Here is a 9,812-nt window from a genome sequence, read left to right as displayed (position 1 = left end):
CTATAAATTTAAAATTTCAAATATAAATACAATTTAACTTTCTTTATGTAGAAATATAAAAATACAATTTAAAAAAAAATAATTATTTTTTGAAAATGAATTTTGGCAATTTGTTATAATCAAGATCGTCATAATACAGTATAACATAAATTCTAATATATACTTTCTTAAATTATAACTAGAATAACATCGTAACATTAAATAATACATACTGCTAACATCATAATCCAAAATGTTTTAAAACAACAATTTTTCTTGTACAGAAATAACCATTTTCATATATCAAAATAAACAAAGCGTTACGTTATTAGTTGTTTTCAAGAAGAGCGTCCTAACATAAAATTAGTCATAATAATTAAAATGTTTTAACAACTTCACTGTCCAATCAATTATACCATAAAATTGAACCATAAAATGAAATGAAAAGTCGAACCATAAAATTGAACTTACCTTTTTAAGAATAACCTCTACTCATGAAATATGTGGTTCTTAAGGATAATACACGCAACTGTTTCTATTGAACACTGAAATACAACGTTGTTGTAGCAAGCGAAATGCGAATACTGGGTGGAGCTAGAACGAAACTGTCGCCTTCTTTCCACTATTGAAGGTAATTCATATATGTCGTTCTTTTTTTATAAGAAGGAGGTAGTAAATTTTCTAACGACCGTACCGCCGTGTTCCGTTAAGGATGCCTTGGCGTGTGTTGGATTCAGGGTGGAAGGCTCCATCCGCACGCAGTCCTATCTGTTTTCTTTGCTGCAGATTCCTCTCTGGTATTTCCTTCTTTCTGACGATTTGAGTTGCTGCCTCCAGTATTGCCTTGTATTCGGTCTTTTCCCTCATTGCTCCCTGCATTATAGTATTACGGTGCGTTTACCCTACCTACCTTCCTATGTAATTTATTTCTGTCGTCATTAAAAATTCTACACTCGTATACACAGTGCTCGGCCGTATCAGACACTCCACATTCTGCGCAGTTTCTATCCGCCACCTTCCCTATTCTTTTTAGCTAGGCCCTGAAGAAGCCGTGCCCTGTTAGGAACTGGGTGCAAAAAGTAGTTAGTGTCTTTGTCGCCGCATTACATACAGTCTGCAATATTTCGAATTAATACCCTCGTCCAGGCCGTCCTATGCTCGCTTATCCGTTTTTCCTGCTACTCCGTTATGCTGCTACTCCTAGCTACTATTTTCTTCTGCTCATCCTTCCCGTAGGTTTCCTCCCTTTCCATCACCATCAGGTGGATGGTTAACACCCTACGATCACTTGTATGGGCGCCGTTGATTTTGTTCTGTATGCACGTGCTACCCTTATCAGTGCTTTTCTTTGGGCTTTTTCTAGCATACTTCTATATTTTTTTATGTTAAGCTTTTGTTGCCATACCGGTGTTTCATATAGTATAGTAGAGTGGACTACTTCCATTAAAATTCTCCTTTTGGCAGTCCCTGGTCCTCTGCCTTGCGAACGACATACTTCACATGCTCACCAAAGGTTCGGCTCGTATCTAGCACTACCCTCAAGTAAGTACTTCACTTGACGATCCTTTTTTCATCCATTGTAAAAACTATATGGTGTTTGGCCCTCGGACCCTTGAGGATCATAGCTTCAGTCTTCTTAGCCGTCAGTATGAAATCCCTGCTACCCATCCACGTCTTTACTTTGCTGAGGGCTCGGTTCGCTATATGCATGATTGACCAGTTTTCATTGTGTTCCACCAGCACCACCAGGTCGCCCGCATACGTTACTCCTTGTACCAGGCTAGCCTCAATATCTCGTTGTAATGAACCCGTGAAGCAATTCCTGAACAAGTTCTGCAGGTAGGGAAAAATCCCCAAGTCGTGCAGTAGTCTAACGATAATTTTCCAGCTAGCACTATTAAATGCATAAAAGAAAAAAAAAAAACGAAACCACCTAAATACGGAACTAAAATATATAGAAAACCTTAGAGAAAGAATTCAGAGTATTCTATAAGAAAGTTAACATTAATAGATAAGAATTCAAGGCAACCACAAGACAATGCAGCAATCAGAATGGCAATCTATTAAGAAAAAGGAAAGATGTATTGAGTAGATGGGTGAAATACTTTAACCAGGCACTTAATATGGAGGAAGAAGAAGAAAACTTGGAAGACGAAAGAGCAGTGGCAAGGGGAGCAGACGAGAGGGAAGAGGAACCACCAACGATTCTTGAAGTTAAAGATGCAGTTAAAAAACTAGCCAGAAACAAATCACCCAGAATAGATAATCTCCCAGCTGAACTATATAAAGAAGGTGACCATGATACCGTTATGGCATTACAGGAGCTTTCAAAAGAAATATGGACACAGAAATCCCTCCCTAATGATTGGAATATTGGAATACTTTGCACCATACACAAAGAAGGAGATATATTTTAATGCTCTAAACACAGAGGAATTACGCTTCTAAATGAAGCGTATAAAATATTTTCCACAGTACTATGTCACCGTATGGCACCATATGCAGAACGGATAGTAGGAAAATACCAGGGTGGTTTCAGAGGTGGTAAATCTACAATTCATGAGATTACAACCCTGAAACAAATTTTGAAAAAAACACTGGAATATGGCATTGATACTCATCACATATTTATAGACTACAAAGCAGCCTACGACTCTGTGAATAGAAGAGAAATGTTTAAAGCAATGAAAGAGCTAGGAATACCAAATCAGTTGGTAAATTTGGGGGAACTGTCTGAACACTTTAAACCAAATAATGGGCTGCACCAGGGAGACCCTCTCTCCTGTATACTGTGCAATCTGGCTCTGGAAAAAGTAATACGTATATCACAAATCCATCCACTGATTCAATATATAATAAATCAGTGCAAATCCTGGCCTATGATGATGATATCAATATTGTTGGGAGAATGGAACACGCTGTACGAGAGGCGTATGTAGCATTAAAAGAATCAGCTACAAAAATGGGTTTAATAATAAACACCAACAAAACGAAGTATATGAAAATAAGCACGTAACCACAAATCCTACGATCACTCGTTATAGAAAAACAGATGCTATTTTGGGATCAATCTACTCCTTGAATCCACAATTATATCGAGAAAGACAAAAATAAAACTCTACAAAACAATAATACGCCCAGTCCTAACATATGCTTCAGAGACCTGGACTCGAACAAAAAATAATGAAAAGTATTAAGGCGAATCCATGGAGCAGTGAATGATAATGGAGTGTGAAGAAGACGATACAACTTCAAACTTTATAGAATATACCAGAAACCTGATATAGTAAAACAGAAGAATCAGGACCCGTGAAGAGAAGCAAAATAAAACGCTCTTAGCGGAAGACTGGTTGTTGAAGTATATGAAGATCGGAGAGGACGCCCAAATCTTCGTATTCACGATCGGTGAGGTCTCCTATAAAGCATTGAAGGCTGCTACTTTCAAGGCATATTACAGACTTGCTAAGGTATCCTTTAAAACCATCAGAGTCCTCGGTGGTTCCAATCATAGTCCTGCAAGCTAACCTCCATAGTATGGTAGCTTCGGCAGAACTTACTGTTGCTATCAGAAGGTTAGATGAAGCTTTGATACAAGAGCACTGGGATTACAAGGACAAAATAAGAGGTATATCCGTTCTCCAAGAGGATGAATAATTTAATCATTTCATTTCCAACAAATAATTTTCCGAGTAATTGAGACTTTCGGTTAGGTTTTTCCCACCTTAAGTTTAACGTCCATAGAATTTTCTGTGCTAGAGACTGTTTTCCAAGAATAATTTTAAATATAATTTCAAATATATGGTACTTCAAAGAAGGATTTCTATATATTGTATAATAATAAAGGATTAAATTTGATGATATTTTCTGTTAAGTAATAGATAAAAAAGATACTGGAAAATTTAAAATATTTAAATTAACTTTTTAGGAAGTGTGAAATAATAAATATTGAATAATTTATTTTTTTATTTTATTTTTCTTATTCTCAAATTTATTTCTTGGGGTTTGTAGAAAAATAATTTAACCAATCAAATATTACTGAAAAAATTGTTGTTTTTTCGATTTATAATAAAATCCTTAGATATGGGAGAAACCTAACGCATCGGCATCACCGCCTCGTTTGTTTTTCTCGCTGCCATTTGATTGGCCAGCATGTGACTTGTGCAGCAGTCTGGTAGTCATTCCAAAGCACCGCTAGCTAACACCACCAGTCCTCAGTCCATTGACAGTCGCAGTTGTGTATACGTACGTTAAAAATTCGTGTTTAAACAAAATATACGTGTTAACATTTATAAATTGTTGGAGGTGCATTTAATGAATGAAACAGCTCGTACGCTAAGTGTGTGTCAAATTTGATAGTTTAAGTGTCGAAGTGATTTTATTTATGCTATTTTAATGTATACAAATAATGTGATTGTGTGATAGTGTTTTTATATTTGAACTATCTGTGGATTATTTTGTTATCTTATAGCTGGTAAGTTTTTGTAGAAACTTATTATTTATTAAAAAATAAATGCTTTATATAGTTTTTAACGTTTCTGTATAGAATTTTAGATATTTGAAGAGTTTCTACATGCTTGTTAATTTTGGTCAAAGCTTTGTCTAGCATTGTTTTTCATATTATAACAGTTAGTTGGTTTCACACATACACTCTTATACCTATATGTTTTTCTGTTATTTCATTTTAATTTTATTTATTTATGTTGGTAAATACTCATAGTCTGAATGTGATACCTACGTTTAAGTAGTTTTATTAAAACACAGATTCTGAAATATTTTAAACTTTACTTTGATCCCAAATAGGCCCAATTAAGTATTCCCTTCAAAATAACGTATATCCTATTTGGAATTTTCTTGGAATAACAAAGTACATGGGCGTATCACAATATTTTTTTTCCATTAATTTTTTTTTTAATTATACGAATATAAAAAAAAGAACAATTATTACTTAAACAATATGCCATAAATTCAGGAGTCAAAAAAACAGCAAAATTCCAAGGTGGCAATCCTTGGTACCTATTGACAATACATGTGCTGATGATCTGTTAAAAACTGGCAAATAATTAGAGCAGACTTGACTCAAAACTGACTGGGTCAAAAACTTAGTTGAAAAAATAGATGGAGAATGGATGCAATGTAATGCCAGGCCCAGAGCCATTCATATTTTATGACAATGTGGCAACAAAGCCAATACCTACTTATATTACGTCTGCGATATTTTTTTCTTATATTTTATTTTGTTTTTTTTTTTTTTTAATTCGAAGACTTTTGCATGTTCCGTCTCAAGTCTGTAGGGAAGTTTTGAAAAATTTTATTTTTGGGAAATGATAATTTAGTAATTATATAAACTTTAAAAATATTTTATGGTACACCTTAAAACGCTGTTTTCAAAATTTCTTGGTGCGTTTCTAGCTTATTAGAGGATTGATAGAACTTGAATCCAGATTTAACAAATTACAGAAAGTTAATGTTTAGTCTTTCATACTACCACAGACACACCATATATACAAATAGTAAAAATATTTTCGTAGTAATTCTAATAATATTTGTAAATCATGAGGAAAAAAACAGTAAATATTGGGTCTAACCACAGTTTGATAGAGTACAAGCCCATGGAAGATTTTTAATGGGTTATGCGTTACTTAATGGGTCCCAGAAGCAGGGAAAATTTTTGATGTTCGGAAAATGTTGGCCCCTTTTTCAGTAATTTGACAGAGTACGGCATTTATACACATAGTTTCGGATCGTTATATAGATTCCTTTTTTTGCAATGCCGTACATATCGGCTATAACAGGGGTGAGAAATCTAGGGCGCAACCCTTGATTTGAATCCCTATTCGTTGAGGTCATTGAAAAATGTACGACATCAATTCAAATGGTTCCTTGATACGTAAACGAATTTTTGGCCAACTATACCGTCTAAAAATTATGGTCTTGCAAATGTTTATACAGTCCATCTAATTTACTTACCGTTTCACGTCATTATCATTGACAGCGATCGAAGTTGACATACTTGCCAAAGTATAAAAAAATCCTGAATCCATTTTAAATCAAATAGGTCACATAATTATTGCAAAAGTGGATTATACAACAAAACAAATTAATATTTAAGTAATGTAAATAAATAGAAACAAAATAAGAGTTAAAAAATAATCTTGTTAAAAACAATTTGAGCCGCTTGTTTAAAAAACAACATAGTTTAATTAATAGTAAATAATAAAAACAAAACTAAAGTGTCAACACCGCAACTGTCAAATAAGTGTTACCAATTTATGCCAAAATATCACCTTCGTTCGATTACAGTTACAGTGTGTTCCGAACAAATGTTCTTCATAAAAACGCTTTGTAATGCATTTATACGAATTAAATGAAACATATTATTGTGTATTTCTTTAAGTTAACATTATTACAAATCTTTAAATATCATTTCTACGCGTATATAATAAAATATGTCTAGTGGCTGTAATGCCAGTGTACTCGGCAAAGTGATTCTAAAAAAGAACACACCTACCGCCTAAATATTTCGTGTTGGTATCATGTGACCTCACGGGCTATGACGCGGATGACGTGCAACGGTATGTAAATTAGATGAAGGTAGCTTTATTTGGGAATAACATTGTTGTTTTTTTAGTAAGATAATTATCTTTTGTACGGTAAGTAGTCACTTTTTTGAAAAAATATAAAACTGAATAATATCAAAATAATTCGTAGCAGGTTATAATGAATTCTACAAATTAAAAATTAAAAAAAAAATTTTTTAAATTGAACATACTTTTAAAATACCCTGTGGTGTGTGTTGCATTATATTTTAAATAGTGTGGTTGTTATTAGTAATTTAAAAGTAGAAAAATGAAAAAAAAAACAAAGCCGTACATTTTTAATTGATGGATTTTGCACAGCTGGAGTCAATTGAAATGTTACACTTTTTAGGACCTAGCGTGCATTTCTTAGAGGACGCAATTTTATTTTTTTGAGGTGGGAGGATAAGTATAAGCTTAAGTTCAATTTTGTAGGGTGACCGACCACACTTTTCTCCCGGCTGCCATCTTGGAAAAAGGGGTGCAAAGGATTTTCGCGTTGGTTATCAAATATATCTAGCTCTTCACCTAGGGACAGAGCCAGTGGAGGAGCCGAAGTACTTATCTAGTAGTAAAAAGTAACCTAAATTCTCTTTCAAAGACAAATCATAGAGACTGAGACTGAAGCTGCCCAGACATTCTCAGCAAAATTCAGATTGTTCCTATGATTTTTAGAGATTCAATGGCATTTTCGTCTCTGATGACTGGACTATGGTATTTCTCGTCTACGAGTATAATATCGTTAATGCTGTAAGTCTACAAATTCCGTAAGCTAATGAAATATTGCACAATATTTGTCTTAAAATTTATTTCTTATAGCCACATTTTATTGAATAATACTCAATCAATCGTGACTATCTTCGAAGCGGTTTTACCAATAAGAATAAATAAAAAAGTAAACAGTGATATTATGTATTTACTGACTACCATATTTACTCGAACCATAAGTGATGATGTGACTTGTAAATAATATTTTGTTTTTGTAGATAGTTATTCTAGGTATTACATTTTAAGTTAAAAATCGTATTAAACTAATTATCTACATCCGGTGAGATTTACGTCGGGAAAGTACAGGAATAAAGTATATTAGAAAATTTTCTTTTCTTAAAAATATTAATTAGGCCAGTTTTCAATAAACGGTATAAACATTCAAAATACATAGATATAATATGTGATTTCTCCTGCTTTTATATAAAACCTTGTCGATCTTGACATCTAGCACGATCAGAACAGATCAACCCTCCATGATCAGAATCCTTATATCAATGCTCTTAGTAAGTAATCGTAACTTTTAGTTGTTTTGTGTTCTAGAGGTATTTACCTTGGTAAAACAAAAATTAAATTAAAAAAGGTTACATGTTGTATAACGGTCACTCCTCGTCACGTAAAATTGTTCCAATTGTTTACTGTGACTACAATGTCACAACATAAAATTTTTTACTAATAACTCTTCTTGTCACACTTAAATACAATTTTTGAACTGATACTTGTAAAAATCCGCCATTATATTTATATGAAATAATTTTAAAAAATGAGGAGTGTATAGAATAAAAATTAAATCCCGATTTCATAATTACAACCTAAACTACACCTTAACTAATGATCACTTTAGTCTGAAGTACACTTTAGTATCTCATACCCAGTTTTATAATAACTACAGCTCTTGTCATTGTTAAAAGTAAACTTAGTTGTTTAAATTAGTAGGTTGGTAATTGTGTTTCTATCAATTTTGCTTTATTTTTGTCGAAATAACCTTATTTTTCTTGTTGTATAAATTTGTGTCTAAAATTTTTAATTGTTATTAATTATATCTGTATCAAACAGTAGTAGTTCTTTAAATTTTACAAAAAGGGGAACTTTTACTTATTAAGGAAGTAAGTATCCAAATTACTTAAGTATGGAAAACAAAAAAAAATATATTAACGAAAACTGAAAGTTTTAAATTAAGAGAATGATCGATAAGAGGACACAAGAGAGAGAACAGCAAATAATGAAAGATATTAAGTAACAATAATTAAAATCAAAATATAGGAACAATAATTAATAATATACCTCCCCAAGGAAATTTATAATAAATATACTGTACAAAAAGTGTTTGTCTTTTAATGTCATTTTTATATTAAATAAGTAAATTTAAACTACACCAAAATTTTAAGAACACCGTACAGAAATTGCTGAACTAATATATTTATGATTAATATGAGCCCTTATGTTGGAACAAGTAGTTATTTTGCAAACATTATGCCAATTTACCGAAATTTTTTTACTTATATAATTTTTTTAATTACTTATAAACATGAAATTAACAACATCTTTTATGATGTGTGGAATTATTTTTGTAGCTTAATTATATATTTTATATTGATTACTATTTAATTAATTGTTTGATAATCGAAAACTGCTGACAACTAAATATTGAAACATTTTTTGCTTTTCCTCACGTTTCTTAAATTTTATCAGCGTGACGCAAAGAAGGCTTTACTTAATTAAAATCAAACATACAAGTAGGTAGTACGTTGTCAACAATAATTGTCACGCGTCATTTGAGTATGAATAAAGACAACCAAATTATTATTCATCAGAACCATGAAGGGAAAACATTTCGTGAAATTTCCAATGAATTACTTAACTGTAGCAAAAACTACTATATTTAATATAATTAAAAAATATGGTGAAACTGCCAATATTGATGTTTGCGGCAAAAGCTCAGGCCGTCCAAAAGCTGTTTCTCAAAGAAGTGTAAAGCAATTAATTAGAATACGTAAGTCAGGAAGAAGAACTACACTACGAGAAGTAACTGCTAGAAGGGATAGAGAAACTGGGATGAATGTTTCCAGAGAATCCTGTCGCAAATATATCCACAAAAGCGGTCTTAGTTTTCATAGGTATGTTTACATTTTAGGTATGTTTTCATAGGCTCTTCTTTGCGATATAAATTTTCCATTTTTTGATTTATTCGAGTAGGCCAAAGAAAAACCATTGCTGACGGAAACTCAGAAAAGGAATCATTACATTTAAGCTAAATCAAAACTTTCGTATAACTGGGACAAAGTTATCTCTAGCGACGAAAGCAAATTTGATGTCTGTGTGGGAGATTATCGAAAGCGTGTGATTCGGGAAAAGTGTGATTCGAGAAGCATTCTATGAGGATTTTCTGAAAAGAACTGTTTCCACAGAGCATCATGCTGCGGGGTTGTATGTCGGCCAAAGTGTTGGGAACTTTACATTTTATTGAGGCCATAGTAAATACAGCCTAAT

At 32.6% G+C, this 9,812-nt stretch overlaps 1 protein-coding gene across 1 annotated transcript in view; it reads left to right on the top strand.

Annotated features, from left to right (window-relative positions):
• Positions 1-4,159: 4,159 nt before the first annotated feature.
• The window catches only part of LOC140447732 (uncharacterized), a 458,740-nt gene continuing 453,087 nt past the window's right edge, over positions 4,160-9,812 (top strand). Inside the window, exon 1 of the mRNA XM_072540550.1 lies at positions 4,160-4,450. The gene's annotated coding sequence lies outside the window, so the exon portion shown is untranslated. The remainder of the gene's footprint in view (positions 4,451-9,812) is intronic.

The sequence above is a fragment of the Diabrotica undecimpunctata genome, chromosome 8 (genome assembly GCF_040954645.1).
Source record: "Diabrotica undecimpunctata isolate CICGRU chromosome 8, icDiaUnde3, whole genome shotgun sequence".
Taxonomy (NCBI): domain Eukaryota; kingdom Metazoa; phylum Arthropoda; class Insecta; order Coleoptera; family Chrysomelidae; genus Diabrotica; species Diabrotica undecimpunctata.
Note: the sequence above shows the minus strand (reverse complement) of the source record. Positions and strands in the feature narration are given on the sequence as shown.